Here is a 23,313-nt window from a genome sequence, read left to right as displayed (position 1 = left end):
AGATTCCCTCATCATAAACTCATGCATGTCTATTATGAGAAATACCCAGTTGAGATTAATGTTCAAGGACAGTGTACTATCAGTTGCATGTGTTTTCTCATGGAGAAAACGCATGCATGTAGTCAAGGATTTATCCTTGAGGATTGTGCAATTTTGAAGGCTTGGTTTTCCACTTGGTAATAGGCTAATCATCCACAAGGAACAGCACAAGGAAATAGGAGCTTGGAGGGCAGAGAGGAAGGTTGGAGAGAAGCCAAGATTTCCTATGAGCATCTATGAGGATTGTACTGAGAGATGGCTAGCTGTGAGAGCTAAGGCTTTGTATAATTCCTATGTATTTCCACCATGTATGATAATACAATAGTGTGGGGTTTTTAGCTGAGGCTTTCCCCAATGTATTTTCATGTGTATTGTGCCACTGATTCTTCTTCTTATGGTTATATTGTTCAGCTCGATCTTTAAGCTTCCGGAAAATTGATAGTAGAAGTAGGTTATAGTATTCTGATTTGATTTATATTGCATTATCGGGTTAACCTATCACAAATTTTCTACATTGATAATCAAGTAATTCACATTCTTGGGTTTAACCCCAACTTCTCAAGCACTTCCTTTCCCAACATGTCTTTAAGTCCATTAACATATTTCCAATAATTTGTCTTAACAAAAATATAAAGGAATATAAGAAAGCAAATTTTTTTTCGTGAGTTTCTAAATGACATAATAATTATTATATCCCTTATGCAACCAATATGCTTCCAAGTCAAAATACACAATAATTCAAAATGCATGAAAAATCAACATTCATACATCATCAACCTACAAGCAATCATGTTGGCCCATTCGGCCCTAGTTTTGTAGTGGGCTCCAATACCATATGTAAGGTCCCACCTTACCAACCATCAATATTATAGAGAAATATTGAACACTAAGACTCAAAATGCGATATGTTTTTTATTTTTTTTGTTTCCAAATCCCAATACAAGTCCAAGGCCAAAGTACCAAACGGAAACCATCACTTGATCCTCAAACTCAAAAATAAGATTTAAAAGAAAGAGTTGTTACTGGGATGAATAAATATCAAACTTTATGAGCGACAATTTCCAACAAGCTAATTGTTACTTCTATTGCAATTAAATGTGTTCAAGAGTAACTAATTTGATTTTATTTTAAATAGCATGCTTATGAATTCTTTACTTGAAGAATTCAACTTCTATAGGATTGGTATCCAATAATTATGAATTCATATGTAATCTGACATTACAACAATTCACTTACCCAAATTTGACTTTATCTGCATGAATTTTAACTCAATGGGATTATCACGCATATTCATTAAGACATTTCGAAACATTTTGGTTACAAATCCTAATTTCAGTTAAGCATTTTTTTACAAACAAATCATAAATTTAAATAGTTATAGTCATTGAAGCAATATGACATGTTGGAAAAAGTGACTATGTTCGGTCTTCAATAATGTACTTGAGTCATTATATAATGTACATGTCAAAAGAATAAAGAAAATATTTTTTATTATTATTTTTGTGACTTATTAAAGCATGGGTTTCATATTTGGGTCACCATGTTTTAGGTCAAAGTCCTCATTGAGGACTTCTAGGATTTATTCTGAGTTTATAGAATTATTGTACATTTAAAGAGACCCTTCTTGGGCCTTTGAATCATGTAAAAAGTTAAAGTATTGAGTCAAATATGAATTATGTAACCTCCACACCATGTTGGCCTAAGAGAAGATCAAGTCGGCTTAAGCACCCATTCGAACCCACAAGAAGCCTATAAAAGGAAGGACTTCAAATTCATTTGTAGCATCTCTTCTCATTCTCTCTCTACTGGGCATAAGTGAAAAAATATGTTTGTTGGGTAGAAGTACGAAGTAGGAAGCTGGGAAAGTATGTTTCTAGGAAGCCGAAGTGAATGTGAGTCTAGGGGAGTCTAAGGAGTCAAGGAAAATCGAAAATTTGGTGGTGGTAAATCTATATTTCATGTTATGGATTGTGAGAATGAAGTCTTCCAAGTTGGTCTGTTGTCGAAGGTTGTTAGCTGTTACATGTTGCTGCATAGTCAAAGTTGATGGGAAGAGGTCAATCTTCTGGATGCTGACTTGGTGTGGAGGGCAGTTATGGTCTTGGTCTAGGGTGAAGAGTCTCAAAGAATACTATTGAAAGGAAGAATTACACTTTGACTGGGTTTTCCCCTCGATGGGGGATTTTCCCTGGCATGTGCCTACATCTTGCGTCCATTGTTTTATGTACTGTTGCTTTTGGTAATTGCTTGATGAACTAAAGAAAAAAATATAAAGAATCATAATAATAAGAAACATCACAAGTAATTATCAATATCATGAAAATATTTATTGCCTTTCTGATTTTCCAACATGGTATCAAAGCTTTGGTGAAGAAAGAAGAAAAAGACAAATCCATTCATAGGCGTTATCTCAGGGAAGGAGACTATCATATTCAAGGAAGGTGTCTAACTCTATCAAGGGGGAGATCAATCTTGAAGGAGCATCTAACTTTAGATCTTGGAAGAAGAGGATTGAAAAAATCCTCGAGAAGAACAAGGTGTTGGACTTGGTTAAAGGAAATATAAAGAAGGCTACAAAAGAAGCCAATAATGCTGACAAAGTGAAATTCAGGATATAGAATTGGTGGCCATGACTTTGATGGTAGAAGGGATAAAATAAAATCTTGTCCCATTCATAGATAACATCGATCATTCTCAGGAGATGTACGAATCCTTTTCGAAGTTGTTCACTATTAAGAACATTGGTCAAGTATCAAGTTTGAAGAATGAGACGAGGACTACGAAGATGACTAAAGAAGATATTGTGGAAGCCTTCTTTGTGAAGATATCTAGACTCAAGGATGATCTCTTTGTCATTAATGAGATTGTTCTAGAAAAACATAAGTATCTCATGTCTTTTCAGTTTTAGGTTCATGAATTCATTTAGTTTTGATTATGTTAAATACTAATCACCATTCTCCCTCTATTATCTTGATTAGGGAAATCAACCGCAAGAAGGAGGATCTCTCAAGACAAGCATTGAATCCTAGTGATTCTTGTTTGGGTAATTCATCTCTTGATAAATCTACCCACCCCACTCTTAACTGATTTGGTAGAACGATAGATAGGTTCTGGAAAACCCTAACCGAAGGGTATGTTGTTGTGAATGTCTGAAACCCTAAGCTAATTAGGGATTTTGTGAAATTCTAGTTGAAGTCTTTATTGATGATTTCATAATTGGGATTTTTGTGTGATCGGGAAATCCCAACTTGTTAGGATGGAATGATAAGATCTAAAATCTCGGAACCTTTGAAGTTTTGGTAATATATGGTTTTCTATGTTTCCACATTGGAACACTAGCTCATTGGGGTTTGATGGAATGTGTGTTCTACATTAGAACCCTAGCTCATTGGGGTTTGGTGGAATGTGTGTTCTACATTGGAACCATAGCTCATTGGGGTTTGTTGGAATGTGTATTCTACATTGGAACCCTATCTCACTAGGGTTTGGTGGAATGTGTGAGAAAGACGCTTATATTGTCTTAGAATTGATTTACTTGGTATGTGTGTGTTGTATGATCAAACCCTAGTATAATAAATATGTTTGCATGTCTAACTCTTATTGATATTTGTGAAGTTGGGTTTGACTATCTCATGATATGAAATTTATTTGAATGGTGATGAAATCCAGGCATATAGATATATGTCCTTTTGCTTGATTCCCTAGCTTGGTATAGGTCAGATGTATTAATGTTATTGGACATATGATATGCTTATGTATGGTTATGAATTCCTAGATATGTGTGTTGACCTAGTCATTGATGGTCATGAGTCTTAGGATTTAATGAAGTCCTTGTCTAAGATTCTAGGATGTTGATGTTTGGAAATCTAGGGTGTTATAGCTAAACCCTAGTGAAGTTAAAAGTTGTTTAGTATGTGTGATATAAAAATATGAAATCTATTAGATGATTGTTGAAAAATAAAAATCTAGGGTTTCACAGTTAAACCCTAGTAGTGACATTGTCTAGTGTGAAATATAACAATATGAGATTTATGCATGTAATGATTGTTGAAATTGGAAATCTAAGGTTTTGGAATTAAACCTTAGTCAAAGTAAAATATCTAGAATATGGTGATTTTAGATTTGTATGAGATTGTTGAATTTGTGAAAATGGAATTCTAGGGTTTTGGATTCAAACCTTAGTCGAAGTAGAAATCTATGATGAATGTTGACTATATGATAATTTGATATTTGTGAAGAAATTGTTGAAATTTGAATTTTTGGTTGAGTATGTTGATTGCTCGGAAATCTAGGGTTTGCAACTAACCTTAGTAGTAGTTGGTCATGTTAGTGACTGATTGATGGTTGATTGAAAATATAGGGATTTGGAAATAACCCTAGTGGAAGTTGGTTAGGTTAATGACTAAGTTGTGATTGACGTTGATTGATTATTTTGTATAAAATCTAGGATTTGTATGAATCCCTAGTTAGAAATCTAACATGTGTATTTTGGAAGGTTGTTAGATAATTTATTTTGAATTGTTTCTAGGGTTTGCTATATGTTGTAATAAGCTATGTCATACCTTTGGAAGACACATTGAAACCCTAGATGGAATGAATGTTGTTATGAAGTAGTATACTAGGGTGTATAAAGTCCCTAGAAAAATGTTGAAGAGTATATGTCTCTTGTTTGTTATTGAGTTTGGGTATCTGATATGTATAAAGATGAAATGCTTCCGTGATTTTGATATAACATCATGCTTCTATATATTTGGTTGTACTTGCTATATAAAGTGTGCAGGTACACAATCTTCAACTTCATGAAGATGCTCGATGTGACAAGTAATTTGTGCAGGTACACAATATTCAACTTGGTGAAGATGTGATGAGCATGATGGGGATAATGATAACTCTGATGAAATGGTTGGAAGCCATGAAATATTCTCCGATGTCGAAAATAATAAGTTGATCTCCCAGAGGAAGAATGAATAGAAGAGATCTCCTTAATATTAAGAGGGAGTTCGGATAAAGAGGTGCTTCCTGATTGAGAAGTAGTGACACATATGGTTCTTTACTTCATGTGTCATGCATTAGCCTAGGACTAAGAGTCATAAGTTTGAGTTAAGGCCATGAAAGGGAAAAGGGAAATAAGAGAATGCATTTTGAAATGTTGTTGAAAGAAGGAAAGCAAGATACGTTTAAAGAATATGTTGTTGAATATGGAGTAGGAAGAAAATATATGATTGAGGAATCTTTTGTCAAAGATTCAGTTGATAGTTTTACTATGGAAATTTGAGAAGCAACATTTGTTGCCCGGAAAACTCAGAGGTTTGGATTTGGTTATGTACATGTGAAAGTATATTATTGATTAGGTTTTTGTTTGTACAGGTGAATCTCTCTGAGGAAAGCATGTTCTTTACCAATCAATTTGATTGGGAGAGATGGGTCATTCTTGATCTGCTAGATCAAGGGGTGTTGAGGCTTTGTGAGTGAAGCATTGCTTCAGAGGACATCTAGCCATCACATTGTGTTGATTTCTAGAAGTTGGAAAGGTGGTGTTGATCATTGAGCTATGTTATGGATACACATCTAGATTTTTGGGTTAATTGTTAGCAAGTAAGCATGATGGTACCTAGAGAGGTTGAAAGCTTGATTCCATCTTAGTCCCACCTGGATAGATTGCCCTGGTTAGGAATCTAGTCCATGGAATTGCGATGCCTAAACTATTGAGTGACTTGTTGGATATATTTACTTGGTCAGGAATCTAGTCCACAGAATTTTGGTGCCTAAATTGATTGATTAGTTGGATAGATTTCCCTAGTCAAGAATCTAGTCCATGGCATTGCGGTGTCTAAAGTTCTTCATGGTTCATATAGTTTGGTATCTTCCATTGTATATGTACATTATGAATACCTCCCTAGTTAAGAGGGATTTTTGGAAAAAGTAACTATGTTCGGTCTTCAATAATGTACTTGAGTCATTATATAATGTACTTGTCAAGAGAGTAAAGAAAATATTTATTATTATTGTTGTGACTTATTAAAGCATGGGTTTCATGCTTGGGTCACCATGTTTTAGGTCAAAGTCCCCATTGAGGACTTCTAGGATTTATTCTGAGTCTATAGAGTTATTGTACATTTAAAGAGACCCTTTTTGGGCTTTTGAATCATGTAAAAAGGTTAAGTACTGAGTAAAGTATGAATTATGTAACGTCCACACCATGTCGGCCTAAGAGAAGATCAAGTCGGCTTAAGGACATATTCGACCCCACATGAATCCTATAAAAGGAAGGACATTGAATTAATTTGAAGCATGACTTCTCATTCTCTCTCTACTGGGCAGAAGTGTGAAAATTTGTTTGTTGGGCAGAAGTGCAGGAAGCTGGGAAAGTATGTTGTAGGGAAGTTGAAGTGAATGTGAGTTTGGGGGAGTCTAAGGAGTCAAGGAAAATCGAAATTTTGGTGGTGGTCTCTCTCAATTTCGTGTTTTGGATTGGGAGAACAAAGTATTCCAATTTGGATTGCTACCGGAAGCTGTTAGCTGATGCATGTTGCTAGATAGTCGAAGTTTTTAGGAAGAGGTCAATCTTCTGGAGGTTGATTTGGTGTGGAGGGAAGGTATGGACTTGGTCTAGAGTGAAGAGTCTCAAAGAATACTATTGAAAGGAAGAATTAATTTTACTAGTTTTTCCCCTCGAGGGGGTTTTTTTCCTTGGCATGTGCCTACATCTTGTGTCCATTGTTTTATGTACTGCTACTTTTGGTAATTGCTTGATGAACTAAAGAAAGAAGATATAAAGAATCGTAATAATAAGAAACATCACAAGTAATTATCAAGATCAAGAAAATATTTACTGCCTTTCGGATTTTCCAACGCGACAAACAATTTTCAAGCATACAATAGACAACCATTGAGGCATTTTGTCAAACACTTGACGACCATCATCTCTTAAGAAAATTTTGACAACAATTATCAACATGAATATAAGGTCCTTACTCAACCTATTTAACTCATAAAATTCGTAAATTAAAACTTCAAATATTGGCATCTTAAAATAGAAACTAAATCATATTAATCCTTCACCAAAAACTCGAGAACAAACACACACAGTTGGTAGCAGTAATCTGCAAAATTATCCAGATTTACGATCTGGGTTTTGAAAAGTGGGTTTTTGGAATCAAATGGGAGGTTACAAGTTCATAAGGCATGGATACCCCCTGATGTTGGGCTGAATAATATCCAAAACGCCCAGGGCTACAATTCTTTAAAAAAAAAAAAATTTAGATCGTTAATGTCTCATTTACCACTTTTGTCAAACACATGAAATACAAATTTTCATCTACAGCTCTACATGAGGAAAGACAACCTAGAGTTATGCTACTAATATATTTTAATTGAGTTCACACATTTCTAAATCCACCATATGAGTTCTTGAAACATTTTACAACTCGCAAGCTAATTCCTTTGACATAATTTGACAAGCTTATTGCAACCATTGCTACAATTTGACAAACACATGGAAACCCTGAATGCTACAACCATTAAGGATTTCTGTCAAAATTCTAATAGTAATATACCAAAAACTTGAATCACAAAACATTGAATTATTGATAAGAATATCAAACATAAGCCATAACTGAAATTTACCTCAAACTTACCTCAATCATCAAAACCATATTTTAGCTGCCATTATTTTTGCATTTTCTTTTAAGGGTTGATCCTATAATTCCTCCAGGTATATTTTGGGTACATGTCCATTTTCTTACTTCTCTTGCAAGCTACAAGGTACCACTTTTTCATGCATAAATACATTGATATCCTTACTCATTCAAGGATTTTTTCAAACACTTTGCAAATATACCCTGAAATCCTTTCAAAAATGCATCTAATTATGTATTTCAATTAAAACAACACAAAACCATAAGTCATGAAACTGTTACCCAACCTCTTTCGCAATTCTTCATTATAATTACATTTAGAAATATTTGGCTTTCCTTTCTCAAATGCTACAATACCAAGGTTAGTACCATAAACTACACCAATAATAATTCCAATCTTGAGATCTAAACATCCATACATATAGACTTCTCTTAGTCTTCATTTTCAACTAGCCCATAAGATTTCAGATAACATAAGCTTAAACCAAAATTAGATGCTTAAAACAATTTAAATTTCTACTTTTTCTTTTATGCTAATGCTATACTACTATTTTAAAACAATTAAAATTATACTTGATAATATATTCAACTCGAATCGTTGAGAATATGATCCATCTCTAATTATTTAACCAACTCATTTGAACCATTTCTCCCAACCATATCTAGGAAGAAATTCTCCCCCTTGAACCCCCGAGTTGTACAAGCTCACAAGTATAACCAAAATATAGTAGTAAACAAACAAGGCGAGCCGAGGAAGAGAAGTTTCACTTCTCCCCAATACAACTCATGGTCGCTCCACTAGGTAAAGCTACTTAGTAATTTAGTTTAGGAATTTCAAATTCATTTCGAAAGCAATTGGCTACTCTCCAAGTCTCTCCCTCTCCTAATATATATATATATATATATATATTCTCTCCAACTCTTGTTATCGCAATGCACCTCCTTCTCAAGTGAGACTATATGAGACACATATATAGGAGGAGCAAAAAATTCTTGTCATAAAAGAGTAATATGCATGCCTTGTATTCCATTTAGAGGAGTGTAACTCATGCCATTAAGGAGAGGTATGCATGCCTTTGTTAAGGAGAGTGTAACATATGCATTAAAGAGAGCATAAGATGAATCTTTTATGACTTGTCTTTGATGTGTGTAAGAGGAATATGCCATTATTTGATGAGTGCATAAAAGAGAGTGTAATGTATTAGTAAAAGAGAGAGAGAGAGTTGCATAGAGCCATGAGAATAATCAAAGAGAGAGATGTGAAGTGATTAAGGAGATGAAGGTGACTTATAATTCCCTTTTTAATAATAATATGATAGTCTCATAAAATATAATAATAATAATATTAATATTAATAATATTGAGGATTAAGTCAAGATTGAACTATTAGGATTGATTAATGATAAGTTAAGTGATTTTCCTTCAACTACACTTGATTTCCAATTTATGCAAGTTGATTTACTATTTTTGGAAATTCATACTTTGTAGAAATTCCCACTATAGATCAAGAGATTATGCAATATACTAAAACACAATACAAGATCTGCTTCTACAACACTTTGCAGAAGCTTAATCAAATTGAGCAAGATCAAGAGAACACATATAACTGAGAATGAGAAATCAATCACACATAACACAAAAGAAATATCACGGGGAAAGCCTCAACCTAAAATCCCAACTCTGTATTATCATACAAGTGGAAATCTTGTTCAAGTTACAAAAAGAATAAGCTCTCAAGCTATCACGATCTCTCTGCAATCAAACAATATAGCTCATAGACTGAATAGACATAGTATATGTCCTCCTCAAGCCATCCAAGCCTCCTATTTCCTTGAGCAATTTTTCTTGGGGTCTAATGATGTCACATGTGTGAATTGGCGTCATCACAGTCACTAAACCTGAAGAAGTAACTACGCAATCCTCAAGGAAAGAATTCCTTCTGCATGCAAGGAATATTCAGAATGGAATATTCTAGCAATTGATAATACGCTGCCCCTCCATCTGATCTCAACTGGGTCTCTGTCTGAACTGACATGCATGAGTTATTTATGAGAGAATACTCAGTTATCTAAAGTGTAGTTACATGCATGCATGCATTAACTAATTGAACTTACATTAATTCAACAAAATGTTTGAATTAATCTAACTGGACTTGACTTAGTTAACTAAGTCAACTAATTACAATTCAATATTACAACTCATCCTTATCTCTTTAACTGATGGATAAATTCCTCAATTAATGGAGAAATTGTTGCATGTCCCCACATAGACTTCATGTTTGATTTTCCTTAACTAATTAGCTCAAGATGAATTAATTAGTTATTTTACAAACTGTTGCTAAGATCAAATTCGAATTTTACTTCACTATTTTAGTTTAGGGACTGACTAAAATAGGAAGGTATCCTGAAATGATATTTATAGAATGCTATTTTTAGCACTTCCATTTTTCCATCCATTGTTGCTAAGATCAACACTGGTTGAACTGCTATTTATAGCAATGCAATTTTTAGCAATTCTATTTTAGCATTTCTTGTTGCTATTTTCAACACTCCCTCTCAACAAGAAAGGGATTATCAATAACCCCAATCCTGTCTCTGTGGAACGCGAACTTGCATTTTGACAATGCCTTAGTCAAAATATTTGCATCCTGTTCCTCAGTCGAAACATACAGCAACGACATGATCCTCTTGACCACACAGTATCTAATATGGTGATACCAGATATCAATGTGCTTGGACCTGTCATGAAAAAGTGGATTCTCAAAGAGTTTGATACAAATCTGGTTATCGCAGTAGATCACTGTAGGATCCATCAACTGACCAAACAATCCCACTAGAATCTTCCGCATCCAAATGGCCTCACATGTATCCTGACTAGCAACCATGTATTCAGCCTCTGCTGAGCTAAGTGCAACTGATCTCTGTTTCCTGTTGTACCAGGAAACTACAGCCAAACCAAGGTTGAAGCTTCCTCCAGAAGTGCTCTTCCAGTCTGATGGACTCCTTGCCCAATCCACATTTGTGAAGCCCTGAAGCTTCACTCCCTCTGTCCGTCTCTACCACAATTTGAACTGAGATGTGCCTCTGAGGTATCTCAGCACATGCTTCGCTGCCTTCCAAAACGTCTTGGTAGGTTGAACCATAGCTTGACTCAGCTGGTTCACCGCAAAGCATAAGTCGGGTCGTGTGTTCACCAGATACATAAGTGAACCCACCAGCTACCGATAAATAGTAACAACTACTACCTCACCTAAAGTAGCATCCTCCTTCCTCTAATTCCCAGCTAGAGGAGTCTGCATGGGCTTGCACTTCTCCATGTGAAAGTGCCTGAGTATCTCATTGGCATACTTGCCTTGAGACACAAATACTTCCCCATCTTTCTGCCACACCTCCATGCCTAGGAAGTAGTGCATAAGGCCCATGTCCTTCATCTCGAACTCTCTTGCAAGGTCCTCCTTGCAAGATTGTATTAGTTGATCATCACCTGTCAAAATCAGATCATCGACATAAAGAACAATGTTCAATGGTTTACCTTCTACCATTGTTGTTGGGAAAAGTATCCAATTCGGAATGCCCCTATCCCACTCTAAGGTGTGATAGTGCCTTAGCAACAAACAAGGAAAACTATCTGAGTATTCTTCTTTATGAGATGTAAATAGAGAAAGAAGGATGTAACTAACCGGTGTCTTCCGCTAGTTTGTCGATCCAATCACTCTCTCTTTTGTTCGCTTCCCGCTGCCTGCTCTTTCACTGGTCCAGCTTCACCTAGTTCTTGCAAGATCACAAGAGAGGAAAACTACACAAAAGACATAGATTCACATTCATAACTAGTTTAGGATCAGATATAAACTAAATATGCAAATATAACAAAACATCATTGATATACAAGCATATAGGAGAAACTCAAATAGCTTTATTGATATGATAACAAAGTTCAAGAGGAGATACAACCAAGTGAGTCCCGATCCAGCATCTACCTCCCAGCAAAGGAATCCCTTCCTCTCCTCCAACAAAGCATAAATCACCCAATGTACTAATCTCAATCTCAAACCAACAACAATTCTCTGCAAAGTACAAAATTCCAGCCTCCTGAACCTCTGGGTGAGAGATCCATATATAGATGTAAGCAGAGAGGATGAGTCAGCTTATGTTTTGACTTGTGGCTTCTCTCTGTCAGTTCTTGCTTCCACTTGGAGGTTGAGAGCCTCTTACTCATCACTAGTCGAATTCATTGAGGCAAGTGTCATTGGAGAAGATTCTGGAAGCTTCCATGGTCTTTCCACCTCGTTGAATGAGCTTGCCATTTGTCATTTCCCGCTCAGCGCACCCTGGTAGTGCTTCCACCTACATTGTTGTGCACCTAGCCAGTGTAGCCTCTGCATTTCAACGCAGGCAGCTAGTGGAGCCTCTAAATTGATCCTGAATTGATTGTTTCTGAGTTGTTTTTGGTGGAAAACTTCTGGGAGAAGTTGTCATTTGTTGACCTTGTTCCTTTAGGGGTAGGAACAACTCTTTTAGGGACTTTGGATCCCTTGGATTATGGACATTTCATGCTCAATGCTGTAAGGCACAAAAATGTCTATAACAGTTGCCCCCTAAAGTATGAGGCCGTTTATTGGGTGAAATGCTTTATTAGGAGGATCCGAAGTTCTTCTAATGCTAGGAGGAGACCTGTAATAAGATACAATACAATACATTATTTTTCATAGTGCTTTCATGATCTAGCTGAGGCGGGCATTCCCATGCTCAACTTTATAAATTCATTTTTCTGTACATAGAACAGACAATCGTCTGATGGTAGACTGATGATTTTGATGAAATCATCATCCTTTTGGTAGGATGATTATCTGTGCTGTAATGCTGTACATGTCAATGTCTTTATTTTTCCTGAATATATATCACAGCCTGGATGGATGAAACTAGATCTGGGGTCTTCAATCTCATCCGATCTTCACTCTAAGTACAAGTCGATCCATGTGAGAAATGTTCTGAAGTCGAACATGGAAAGACATCGCTTGATTACCAGTCAATGATGTAAACTGTTAACAAGCGCGAGAGGAATCACCGATAATGATAATGACCCTCAAGGTACTGCAGTACAATTCACGTGGTGTGAATAAAGGACTTGGTGTCAAACACCACGCAAAATCTTTCGGTCGAAGGTCATTGATGTATACCTGTCGCCGGAAGTGAGAAACTTGCCATTGAGGCATGCAAGCTTCAAAGTACTGAAGGGGGTGTTCCTAGATCAACTTCTTGGATAATGAGCTGATGTCGACAAGAAGCAATCCGTCAAAGGAGGGCCTTAATGTATCCCACATCAGTGACATGGAACGGAGCAAATGATTTTTATGGAGGTGAAAACGATCTGATGATATATGGTTCAGGGTGGCGGTCATGAAAGGATGAAGGATAATGTATGGTAGTGGATGGGACACGGTTGAATTCTCTGGATGACTTCTCTTGAACATATCGGCGACACTTGTGTGATGGATCGGTAGCATTTATCCCAAATGTGGATGGTATGGCGAGACCATGGTGATGTGACCGATGAATGAAACAACCCAACCCGACTCAGGCACGAAGTGGAAGTGTCATGTTCAAGAGCGACTTGCTACCAATAAAAGTTCTTTGAGTTTATTCCCAATTTTCCCCAGTCATTTCTGACCAGTACCTCTTTATTTTTGTCAAGCTTGAGGAGGATAACATATGCTTGTTCTATAATTTTCCCTTCGGGCAAACCCATCGCTATGTTTTAACGAGCCTAGCGATAGTGAAACTCGTTCTCGTCTAAAGACAAGTTTGTCGCTATTAATGCTTTTAACGAGTCTAACGACAAAGATAACTCGGTCCTTTTCAATTTTAGAGAGTCTGAAAAGGTACTTAAAGATAACTCCAAAGTTCCTTTTTCGTCATCTAATCCCTTAAGTCCGAAAAAGTATAAAACAATACAGAAGGGATGAGTTTTCGATAGTTTTAACGAGCCGAACAAAACAAGCGCTCGATCTTTTTGTGCAATAATCCCTCAGGTCCAAAAAGATTAAAATTTAGAGGAGGGATAGCACTTCCGGTCGCTTTAACGAGCTGGAAGGCCAAAACTCGGCAATCTTTTCATATTTTACGAGTCAGATGAAAAGAGCTTAAAGAAGACTCGTCTTTTGAGGAACGAGTGATAAACGGGTAGCAGCTGATTCCAGGTAAGGGTTGGAATTTTCCAATCACGGCAGTGTCACAAGGATGGGTAGTGAAATCACTCTTCGCAGCTGTTCCTCAAAATGGGTAAACAATCAAATGGAGGTGAATGATCGGCCAATGGAAAAGTGGAGGTGACGGTGCAAACATGACCAAGGCTTTAATGGCTGATAAATTTACATTCACGGTGGTTATTTACCGGAGGATAGTTCATTTTTTAACGAGCTTAAACGCGGATTGAAACACTTGCTCGATCTTATGTTTATTTTTTAACGAGCATGAACTATGTGCTAAAACTGCTCGATAACATGGTCTAATTTTGATTTTTTACCATAACTATGGCGACCATATCACTGTTTACTGTTTTAATTCATAATGTCCTTGTGCTTTATTCTATCAAGACTTTAATCAAACTCATGTGTGGATGCAGATGTTGGTCCTGTTCGTCCAGTAGTTCGCCCGAGGGTGCCAGCCGCTGCCCCAGCAGGAGAGGCTGCCGGGAGGGTTATCCTTCGTGACCTTGATGTGGCCGAGACCCTCACAGCTGTGCAGTAGCAGGTTGAGAGCCTTACTCTTGGTATTCCACATGTGAGGATCGACGAGTTACCTTTACAGTTGCAGCGGCATACTACTGGTGTGCCTAGACGATGGACTCATCTCTTACGCATGATCGCACAGGCTGTGATGTGCTATCATGAGCATCACTAGACTAGGGTGCCCCCTAGCATTTTGAGTTTTTGGGTCATGTGACCGATTTTGTCTTGGTTACAGAACATTATATGTAAACCATAAACAGCTTATATATATATATATATTTTGATTTTCGGGGTTTTATTCTGGTTGAGTTATATGATCCACACGTACAACATTGATGATGTGTTTCTTTTTATAAATGTCGCAAATGTCTATCTAACACATAGTTTGCTAATGAGTCGGTTAATGTGTTTAAGTTTCTGGAAATATGTTGGTATTGAATCAAATCAAATTGTCTTTCCAAAATCTTAACCCTTAAGAACATGCGATAAATAGCTGGGTTGCGGACGGAATATATACCATTGAGTTGTAGTATTACGAGTTGTGAGTCTAGCCTGACGATTAGTCGGCGTATACCATGGGTGATGGCATCAGAGGGCAGTTCTATCAACGCGCTATACTCAACGATGTTATTTGTTGATTGACCAATACATACACCTCTGAAACTTACTAACTCGCCGCTTGGATCAAAAATGGCCCAGGCTGCGGAGGATAGGTTCCGCGAACTACGACTCGCTCCGTCGGCATATCCAACACATGTCTCCAAAAGGTTCGACATCTGCAATAAATGTAAAAAGGTGGATTACTCGACCGAAACGACCACTTTAGCGAAAACAAAATACAACAAAAGCATATTGGTTACTATTTAAGCATAGTAACGCTTGAGGTACAACCCATTACGAGGTTGCGCTAGTGGAATTCCGTCATAATCCATTAACTCGTAGGCTCCTTTTGCTAACACTCGTTTAACAATATAGGGCCCATCCATAAAGAATTAAATTTACCTGCTCCCAATTTATCGGATTCTTGGTCGTAAAGCAAGACCAAGTCACCTTCTGAGAAGACACGGGGTTTGACATTTTTGTCGAACTGCGCCTTGACTCGTTTCTTATGGGCTTCGTTAGCCAAAGCGGCATCACGACGGGTTTCATCCAATTGGATTAATTCCAAGAAACGGGCCTCTTCTTCTGAAGTTCCAGGGAGGAGATCGATTGCAAGTTTAAGAGACGAGATTTCGCACTGGACTGGTAAGACTGCTTCCAGGCCATATACCAGTTGGAAAGGTGTGAACCCGGTCGCATTCCTTACCGATGTTCGGTAAGCCCACAAGGCTGAGTACAGGATTAGGTGCCACCTTCTTTTGTGAACTCTGATCATCCTTTGCAACATACGCTTCAGGACCTTGTTGATCAATTCAACTTGTCCGTTGGCTTGCGGATAATACGGGGTAGAGCTGTCGTGAGATAGCCCTAGCTTGGCAGCTAATTCAACCATCATGTGATTGCGAAAATGCGATCCATGATCCGTAACTATAGCCTGTGGTACGCCGAATCTGGCGACTACATGATTGAAAAAGAAAAGGGCAGTTGTTTCACCAGTGTTATCTAATGTAGGCATCGCCTCGGCCCATTTGGTAAAATAGTCAACGGCGACTATAATGTACCCATGCCCCCCGGTCGAGGTGGGGTTACATGTCATGAAATCGATGCCCCATTTGGCGAAAGGCCCAACAGCAACTATTGGCTGTAAAGGTGCGGGTGGTCTTCTGGTTTTGCTATCAAAAATTTGACAAGCATGGCAACTTCTGACTGCGGTTATGCAATCTTTGAACATGGTTGGCCAGAAGTATCCTGCTCGTAAGATTTTTTGTGCTGTAGCATATCCAGATTGATCCCCCCCACACACGCCTGAATGACACTCATTCAGGGCTTTTTCGGCCTCCTCATGGGTGAGGCACCTCCTCAGAACTGTATCGATACCACGACGGTAAAGTGTATCACCGACGATCATGTAGTCTTTTGCTTGGTATCGTATACATTTTTGTTCAGAGTGAGAGGTGTTTGGCCTGAATTTTTGGGTCTGGAGATAAATTATTATATCTCCATACCATTCATTGCTTGTAGATATCAGAAACAAATTCTCGTCCACGATTGATTCTTTGGATGTTTCATCGTTGGACGACGATGGGAGATCGCACAATAATTCTGCGAAAACTAGAGCTTTCTTTGATTTGGATTTTACAAATTCCAGATCAAACTCTTGAAGGATTGCTATCCATTTTGAATATTTGCCCCCCAGCAACTGTCGCGACAACATATAAGTCATGGGGTTGCAATCTGACAGAATGGTAGTTTTCTGAAAGAGGACATAGTGTCGAAATCTTTGTATCGCTTGAACAGCTGCAAGCGCTAGTTTTTCAACATAAGAATATTTTCTTTCTGTATCATTTAAGTTTCTACTTAAATAATATATAGGGTGTTCAATTCCATCGAATTCTTGAACTAAAACTATTGCGATGGTTGTATCTGCTGCAGCCAGATACAGGTTAAAGTCTCTTTGATAATCGGGTGCGTACATTAATGATGCTTTTATTAAGGAATCTTTTAAAGCATCAAAGGAAGCTTGCGCAACTTGATCCCAGATGAAGGGTACCTCCTTTTTCAAAAGACGTGTATAACCTTTAGCAAGTTCGGCGTAATTTGGAATGAACCTCCTCAGAAAGTTTGCTTTCCCTTGGAGTTTCTAAATCTGAAGCAAATTCGAAGGTGGAGGCAAATTGATGATTGCCTAGACCTTGCAAGGGTCGAGACGAATCCCATCCTTGGAGACTACAAAGCCAAGTAAACGATCAGAACTGACGCAAAATACACATTTGTGCGAATTGAGTCGTATCTTGTAGTATCGGCAACGTAGAAATATCGCTCTTAAATGCTGCGGATGATCAGTCCGCTTTCGCGAATGAGCCGGAAGGTCGTCAAGGTATGGTTGAACGATGTTTTTGATGTCATGGAAGGCATAATTCATTGCCCTCTGAAACGTCGCCCCTGCGTTCTTTAAACCAAAGGGTAATTTTCGATATGCGAATGTGCCCCACGGACAAATGAATGCAGTCTTTGACTGGTCCTATGGGCGGATATTTATTTGATTATACCTGGAAAATCCATCCATGAATGAAAAGATTTCACATCCGGCGCATTCATCAATTATCTGGTCGATGAAGGGTGTAGGGTAGTTGTCTTTTGGACAAGCTTGGTTTACATCCCTATAATCGACACACACTCTAATTGTCCCTTGTTTCTTCATAACAGGGACAATATTCGATACCCAATCGGTTAGAGGAACCGGGTAGATGAAACCAGCATGGAGAAGTTTTTCAACTTCTGCCTTAATGGCAGCGGCTTTCTTGGGGTGCACCTGCCTGAGCCGTTGTCGTACCGGTTTGACATCTGGATACATCTTAATTTCGTGTTCAACGATACTCGAGTCAATGCCTGGCATTTCATCATATGACCAAGCAAAGACATCTCTAAACTCGCGAAAAAGAGCGTTATATATTTCCAGTTCTGAAGGAGAACAACCTTTGCCAACATAAATATTCACTACAACATTTGTTTTAGTCGAGATATTTATGGCTATAGTCTCCTCAATATTGGATAAGTTTCGCTCAGAATCCACCGTATTTACCATATTTGATAGGAATTCAAAGACTGAAGGGTGATAAAGGTCATCTTGAGTATCTTCTTCATATTCTGGAAGAAGGGAACGATGGTGGCAATCATTCCATGGTGCCCCTTCAATCAACATTGATTGTAGAATTCCTTCGTCAGTTCCATGCACTCTCGACCAAGGATCTAAATGGGTACCATATTCTCTAGACCTATCTACCCAAACGCTTGATGAGCATTGATTTGGGTTCGCCTCCCATGCTAGAAACATTGATTGCTACAATATTTCTATTGGGCTTGGGGGCAAAACCATTGCATGATCCATGTTGATATCGTCTTCTGAGATCTTCGTGGAAGATATCATATTGCAGGTACCTATCGACGCTACTTCCCCCAAATCAATTGGAGGTGGAAGAGCGAAAGTTCCCATTAAGATAGGATCTTTCAGTAGGCCTACTCCAATATTCTGAAGCGAATGGGGGCTTCCATGGATCATGGGAATGCTTCCTGTAACTTGTGAACCATTGGGGAGGAAGTTTTGTTGGTCGACGATCGTAATCCCTCCTTGAAAGGGGAATGTGATCTTTCTAAAATAGGTCGACACCACAGCTGCCATGGCATATATCCACGGTCTTCCTAGCAGGATATTGTAATCAAGATTCCCATCGATGACTTCAACATCTATTTCTACTGTTTTTCCCCCTAGTTCAACTTTCAAGTTATTTAGGATACCATATGGGGTATATGTCCTTCCGTCGAATGCTTTTAATGTCGTCGAAGATCGCGACAAGGTTGGAGATCCTAAAGTTTTCCAGCAACTCATCGACATAATGCATGTAGATGCCCCCTCATCAATAATTGTTCGATGAACAGTTTTGTTGAGGGCTTTCACTTGAATAAGGAAAGCTAGTTGAGCTGGTAACTGAGGATCGTATCCTTTGTGGTCGAAGGATACAAGATTGGAATCCTTAGGATCAACCCCACCAATGGCTGATAACAAAGCCTGCCTTTGGGATGGACAATTTTGTAGTACTTCAAGAGTCGACATAGCAGATGGCGATTGGGCCAAATCTTCCACTATGTTATAATGCTGCACTAATCTGGCGCGAGGATTAAATGTTGACTTGTGTACTACTCCCTTTGGCGGTTTTATTGTTAATTCAGGAATGATGGGTGGTACAACTTCTGTCGAAGTTGTTGTCGAACTACTTGGTTGATCTTTACCTTTGTCGTTCGACAGCTGCGGATTCCCGTAATCTTTGTTCCTTGTCGAAATCAAAGCATCATTTTGTTGCTTGGAAATCGACAACATTAACACTTGCGACAGGGAAGCATTTCCACTATCAACCAGATTTGTGCCTGGATTTGGAAACGAGTCAGTTAACACAGCTGAGGTTTGCGAACTCTTAAAGAATCTTTTAAGCTCAGCTTTGTATGGACATTCTCTCGTCCAGTGATTCTCATCACATATCTGACACCCGAAGGGGGGTGGTTTCCTATCTCCAGGAGGGTTTGAAGAAGTTTTTTCAGGAGATGATTCACCCTGTTTCTTCTTCTTCCCTTTGCTTTGTTTCTTCTTGCTTCCTGGTTGTTTGGTTTCTTTGCCTTTATCTGCTGATACGGCATTTACTTCCGAAGCAAGAATTTCGTCTTTTGCATTTTGATCTGAAATCTTATGGGCTTTCTTGGAGGCAGCCTTTGTCGATTTCGCGTTTGTCGTGCCAATCACGCCATCGCCGGCGTGAGAATCATTGTTTGATTTAGAAGGAGGAGGAATTGAGAATTCTGGTCTAGGGGCGTCAGGTATTTTGTCGTAGAGCGTGCCAGACTGAGTATAGACCAAGTCTAGATATTGTGCACGAGCGATAACTTGCTCTTCCGTTACGACTCCCCCTTTCGCCACATCTTCCGTTATGGCAGGAAGTAACGACTTGATAAACCATTCAGCTAATAGCTAATCGGGAACGTACATTTTTACCATCCTACGACGACGTCGCCACTCATGTATATGATCAGATATGTGAGTGGCTGTTGTCTGTTTGAAGTTGGTTAAGATTTCTGTTCCCGTCTCATACCTTATCGGTAATTGAAAATGGGTTAAGAAAGTCGTGGCTAAGGTGCTGAAATTGTCGAACGAAGCTCTAGGCAATTCAATATACCATTTCGCCACTGGACCCGTTAACGTCCTCTGAAAAAGGCGAAGCCTTATCGAATCATCGTTTAGGGTGTTTGATGAACACCATAGATGAAATGTCATCACGTGATTCGATGGGTCCTCACCTGGATTTCCATTAAATTTAGGAATATCTGAAGGAAGTTTGTGAGGAATCGTCGGCCACCAAGGGGCGTAAGCAATTGGATCATTTGTTAACCGGTGTAAATCGGGTAACTCTAAAGTTGCCACGAATGGTAACTGTTGATTCAGGTTAGGTGAAGCATACCTAGGGTACGATGGAATTGCTTGAGTAGTTGGCCTTTGCATACCAGCATAATGTAGTTGATGCTGGTATGACTGATACGGTTGGTGGACTTGACCATTGTAAAGCGGTTGATTTTGACCGTTTTGAATGTACGGCTGTCCACTGTTCGCAAAGATCTGCTACTTAGAACCTTGGTACACTTGTTGGAATTGTGGTTGTTGGTATTGCACCAGCCACGGTTGTGAAGCCATGCTCTGTTGCGCTATACTAACCGTTGGACCAAGATGTGGGGTAATTGTACCCGTTTGGACCTGTGTTGCCCCACCAGTTGGCGATTGTGGTTGAGTCACAGGGTCAAGGGGCTGTTGCATTACAACCTGAGAAATCTGAGGTTGACATACGACAGGCAGCGTTTGAACTTGTGACACTGTTATAATAGCTGGTGTTGTCGGGATGTTCGACATAGGTACACATTGTTGCATAGAATACACAACTCTTAGTTGTTGAGGTAGTATAGGTACCCAACCACTTTTCGTGAGTCCAGTATAACCTGAATACTGTTGAGAACTCCTATATGGATATCCTCCCGGAGGGGGTAATGAAAGGGCATACTGCCCCCCATACGGTGGTAACCCGGAACTCAAGGGGATTGTTTGCCCTTGGGGACTGGATTGCCCAAATTGACCTCCAAATGGATCAATTTGTCGAGTCTCAACATAAGAGTTGCCGGATATTATTCTGGAGGAACAAACAGGAACGGACCACACTGTCGAAATAGTCCCTGGATGGACTCCTTCTAGCGGTTGTGAGCTAGTCGGGACAGATGGTACGCCGGAAAACATTGTCGGAGTGACGGCAGGGAGTTATGTTGTCGCTGTGTCATTCGACACAGTCCTAGATGTTGACGGTTGTTCAGACATTTTGAGTCTATTCAAAAGATTACCTAGCGATTCTACAGGAACTTCCACTGGTGGTAGACTAACTTCTGATGTCGAAGGAAATAGAGTGACCCCGACCCCAAAATGTGTTGGAGTACTTGCTTGCAGATCTTCTACAATTTCCTCTATTGCAATCAAACCAGGTGGAAGGGGAAGATCGTCAGGTCCGTAAAATATTTCTGGTGCCGAAGAAGGGGTTGAATCGACAGCGACAGATGTTTGAGGAGTGAGACTCTCCGAACCGGTTGCTGATGGAATTGGTTCAGTCACACAAGTGTTTGCTCTCAGACTAGGATCAGTATCACTGTCCCTCTGTGGCTGTTGAACTTCTTCTGTAGGGGCAGGGTTTCCAGAAATGTTTGGAGTATCCGGAATCTCGGATGTTGTTGGAACACTTGTTCTAACTTTAATTGGAGATTTCAAACCGGTTAAACGAGTTCGCTTTGTCCGTACTGTTTTCGATTCCGGAGACAAAGACGGTTGACTCGTAAGCCTCCGTGAACGATGGGGTTTCAATTGGCTTTCTTCCACGATTGCGGATTACTCGATCAACCAAAATACAAAAAGGGGAAAGTGTGTTTCCGAATTAAATGAATTTTTAGACGCTTTAGACACAACCTGCTTTTTCAATTTTAAAGAGTCAAGAAAAAGCTAAAGATGACTCTAGTCTCCTTCGATTTTTAATGAGCCTAAGGTGACAAGTTCTCAGATGGATCTTTTCCGTTAAGGAGTCTGAAAAGGAACGAAAGGGACTACTCTGGAGTTCTAGGTAGAGGGTGTGCCAAACTTTTCGCAAAACCGCAGAATACTTTTTAGGGTATGGGCGGTCAATCTTCCCGAATGCTGTGTTCAGTGCATTGCGATCAGTAGGGCGGCCGACACGACTTCCTGTGGATAAAGGTTTTATGCCTATAGGGGTCTCCCAATATATACTTGACGGTATGTGGGAGCACAATCCATACTGGCACTTATCGTCTCTCAGGAGGAATCACCCAACCATCAGTGAGGCGACCAGTGACCAGGTTTTAAGATGCTGGAACACATCTCTAGCCTAGACCTCTATGTTGTGCGTTAAGTTACAAAGCGTTGTTCAGTTCATTCAATTTATTTTAGGTTGATCTTCCTTAGAAGTTTTCCTTTTTGGATCACCACGAGATGTATGATACAAATTCCTAAATGCAGTCTAAAGATGATAAGCAAGCTTTTATATCTTTTCAACAATGAAAATCCTAGCTACAAGGGGAAAATAAAGACACCATCTTTTCTCAAAGAGCATAGAGCACACAGTAATTCACTTTTCCCTAAATCAACATACAAACTGTCAAAATGCAAATGCACATATGCATGTATTTGTTTTCACTTTCTTAATATTGATGCCTAAAAAGAAAGTTGTTGTACAAATTTGAATTCGATTTCAAGTGAAAAACTTAAACAAGCTCCTTTTTCGAAATCAAAAAGACAATTACGACACTTTATGATTTACTTGTTTCGACACTAGAAATGCATAAATTCAAACCAAACGACAAAAGTAAAAGCTAAATCAACTGTGAACAGCAAACAAACTCACTCCTAAGATCAAAACGACACTTACGACAGGTCTAGATCTAAGGGCGACAGTATGACTAGTTTACTTTTGTAATTGGAAACTGGAAATGATGTAACAAATACACAAAGAACAAATACAGTTTCTTTATACAACCGAGGCGGAATTGAGGCAAAGAAAAGGGGTTTCAGATAGGTACACTGACTGATAACAGGCTGCAAAAAACAGAGAGAAAACTGAGTCAAAAGAAACAGAGAACCACAGCTGCACAAGGCAAAGACTGATCAGCGCACCCTTAGCACAGAGAAACTAAACTTCAGCGCAGATAGCCTTCACGGGACCTGTG

This window comes from Pinus tabuliformis, chromosome 7 (assembly GCF_031772625.1).
Source record: "Pinus tabuliformis cultivar Carrire ecotype Pingquan chromosome 7, CPIR1, whole genome shotgun sequence".
Classification (NCBI taxonomy): Eukaryota; Viridiplantae; Streptophyta; class Pinopsida; order Pinales; family Pinaceae; genus Pinus; species Pinus tabuliformis.
Note: the sequence above shows the minus strand (reverse complement) of the source record.